Genomic DNA, 3,749 nt, shown 5'->3' with positions numbered 1-3,749 from the left:
TGGCTGGGTCCACAGTAAGACCTGCCTTCGATTCTAGTCAACTGGCCCCAGAGCCCTGGCCTGGGACTCCTGAGGTTGAAATATGTATAGTGTGGTGAGTAGGGCCCAGGTGATCTTGTTTGTAACTCCAGTTCTGCCGCAGGCTAACCTTGTGGCCTCAGATCAGTCTTGTTCCTGTTCTGAGTCTTGGTTTCCCATTTATACCATGAGCCAATGAGGATAAGATCATAGTTTTTACTGTGTTTCATGGAGCCCTAGGGTTCTGATGAAGTTCTTCCAAGACCTGGCAGGGATGGTGGAGGTTGCAAGTTGGAGGTTGGCTTCACCCATCATCTCCTCTAACCAGAACAGCTTGGCATCAATCAAGCTTCCTCACAAGACTTCATTTAAAAATAAGATTGGAAATTAAAAATAGGATTGGAAAGACTGGAAACCAACCATGTGTTCATCTCTAAAATCTGGCTAGTAAATTATCATACAGCAACAAAATAGAATACAATACAGTTGGGAAAATGAAGGTGCTCTCAAAATGATTTAAAAAAAATGTCTCGGCCGGGCGCGGTGGCTCACGCTTGTAATCCCAGCACTTTGGGAGGCCGAGGCGGGCGGATCACGAGGTCAGAATATCGAGACCATGGTGAAACCCCGTCTCTACTAAAAATACAAAAAATTAGCTGGGTGTGGTGGCGGGCGCCTGTAGTCCCAGCTACTCGGAGAGGCTGAGGCAGGAGAATGGCGTGAACCCGGGAGGCGGAGCTTGCAGTGAGCCGAGATCCCGCCACTGCACTCCAGCCTGGGCGACAGAGCGAGACTCCGTCTCCAAAAAAAAAAAAAAAAAAAAAAAAAGGTCTCCAGGATATAGCAAATTTAGAAAGCAAGATATGGAAGGATGTCTAGTGTGCTAATTTTTGTTTTTGTTTTTGTTTTGTTTTGTTTTTTGAGACAGAGTTTCACTCTTGTTGCCCAGGCTGGAGTGCAATGGCATGATTTCGGCTCACCACAACCTCCGCCTCCCAGGTTCAAGTGATTCTCCTGCCTCAGCCTCCTGAGTAGCTGGGATTACAGGAATGCACCACCATGCCCAGCTAGTTTTGTATTTTTAGTAGAGACAGGGTTTCTCCATGTTGGTCAGGCTGGTCTTGAACTCCCAACCTCAGGTGATCCACCCGCCTCGGCCTCCCAAAGTGCTTGGATTACAGGCATGAGCCATTGCACCAGGCCTAGTATGCTAATTTTTATATAATTAAAGGGGAGAATTAAAAATAAAAATCTGTATGTTTGATTTGCATACAGAAGCCCTGGAAGGATGCATACGAAGTTAATGTGTACCTTCCTGTGGTATCAGGTGGGGTGGAGGTGGCCAGGGGGAGAGTAGATGAAGCCGCATGTGGAAATGAAGTTTCTCAATGTATACCTTTTTGTAGCACTTTGATATTTGAATCATGCACATATATTACCTTTTCAAAAACTAAAACTTAAATTTAAAAAATATACCAAGTGAAAAAAAGGGACAGGGGAAAATAAGCTGGCCAGATGATCTCTAAATTCCCTTGTTGCTTTGATGCTCAGGCTGGTGGGGGAGGTAAGGAATGCCCACACATGCCTGTCACCAAAGGCAGATGGGGAAGGGAGAGGCCTTGGGTCCAGGAACTGGGGAGGAGAAGCTGTGCCCCCAGGTCCATGTGCGGGGTCTCTGGGGCTTCTGCCAGTCCTGCTGCATAAACAGCCGATGCAGATGGCCCCTGGTGCCCAAGCCTCAGGCCCTGTGCTCCCTCCCCTGACTGGCCTGGGCTCCCTCTCTCCAAGGAGTGGAGGCCAACGGCTTCCCCTCATCAGCCTGCCAGTTGGGAGTGGCCCCACCACTGGCCAGTGGGACAGAGCCTCCTCCACGCAGGGCTGTCTCCAGCTGACGCCAGCCCCAGACTGTGGCCTGAGCCTCGTCCAGGACAGAGCCCAGGGCACAGATGTTCCCATTCTCTGGCTCTGGATGAGCTTCTTGGAAAAATCACGGAGCCAGCCTTCCTCAATCCACCTTTGAGTGGAGAGAAGAGGGGCCCTTCTCTCCTGCAGCCACTGGCACCTGGCTGCCCGCCCTCGGGGGCCGGCCGCAGGCTGCTGATCCATGCGGCCCTTGTCTGTGTGGCTGGCTCCAGTCCCACGGTCACTGAAGGGAGGCAGGACGGCCGGAGAGAGAGAGGGCGGCAGAGGCTCCCATCAGGCCTGTCTAAAGTCCTTCATGCTCTCTCTGGCTTTTTCTGGGTGGCTCACCAACAGGAAGTGGTCTGGCTAAGACGAAGGGCAGCTGCTGCAGGACCCCTGAGTGGGACATTGCAGCCAGACCAGGACCGACATGAGTCCAGGAGGAGGGAGAAGGGGCTCTGTGTTTATTTCGGTACTGTTATGTTGCCAAGCCCTGCAGTGAGACAGACTTGCATTCAAATCCAGGTTCTGCCACGGAATAACTGTGACTTTAAGCAAGTTATGTAGTGTACTCTCTAAGCCTCAGTTTCATCATCTATAAAATGGGGGAAGGTAAAATGAAATAGGGGTAATAAATCACCTAATCAGACAGTTGTTGCTGAAAAAATATTGCCTGTTCTTCCCTTCTGGGGTATAAGATACAGGTCAATGCCAGACAGGGTTTAAGACCCTGAAGCCAACTGCCGGGATCCTAGCTCTGCCTAGGGCACCTGATTCGTAAGACTGCTGGGAGGAACAAAGGAATTGAGAGTGGTGCTTGGCATGCAGTGAGTGTTATATGTTACTTCTTTTTATCATTGTTATGTCAACAACTGCCCACTTTAACCCAAATCCTTGTAGGTCCTTGTGTGAGCTGGAATCCTAGGGCCTTTTCTGTCGCCAGGCTGGTCTGCTGAGGGTTCGTTCACCAGTTGGCCTTTTCTGGGTCGGCTTCTGAACAGGGATTGGGAAGGGGGTGGGGAAAGCTCAGTTCAATCCCATCCCCTCAGGGTGGGGACCACAATTCCCCTCACCCGCACTTCAACCAGCATCTGTTTTTCATAAACCCCTTCAGTCTTATGCCTGGGAAGAAGAGTGAATTTCCTTAAGCAACAAAGCCCTCCAAAACCACCCATCATGGGATGGGCGGATCCCGCTGGGCCTCCTTCCCACTCTGCATCTGGCCCTGCAAACCCTAGGGCCATCGCCACCTCTCAGCACCTCTGCCAAGAGAGGTTGCTTCCCTTGTCCAGGCCACAGCCTGCCCGCCCCTCCGGCTCCTGGCTGGCCACTGCTGCCAGCCGCTTGCCATCTCCTAGGCTGCCTGATGACTGTGGCCCTCAAGTCCATGCTGAGCTCAGAGCCAGTGGCCCCCCAACCCAGAACTGCTGCCACCCAATGGCACTCTCAGTGCCAGCCTGGGACCGCTCTTTAAGAGAACCCCTTAAAAGAACGAGCATGTGAGCCTTCCTAGTGCCTCAGGCAGAAGGACGGACTTCCAGAGTATTCTGCTCCTGGCCCCTGACAGAGGCTGGCAGGGCCCCATCTTCCCATTATCCTGCCCCTTCCCATGAGCTTTCTCTTCGTTCCTTCCATAAACTCAGTTCAAGCTTTGTTTTCGGTGTCAATGAACACTTGCTCAAATATAGGTACATAAAAAAACAGTTTTTCATTTCTTCAAACAAATGAGGCAAGGCAACCACCAGCTCACTGTGTCTCCACCATTTTGGTAGGAAGCCATTACTTTTGTATTAAAACAAGACCTCATATGTTATGAGTATATTGTTATG

This window comes from Nomascus leucogenys, chromosome 6 (genome assembly GCF_006542625.1).
Source record: "Nomascus leucogenys isolate Asia chromosome 6, Asia_NLE_v1, whole genome shotgun sequence".
Classification (NCBI taxonomy): Eukaryota; Metazoa; Chordata; class Mammalia; order Primates; family Hylobatidae; genus Nomascus; species Nomascus leucogenys.
This window is presented reverse-complemented; position numbering follows the sequence as displayed.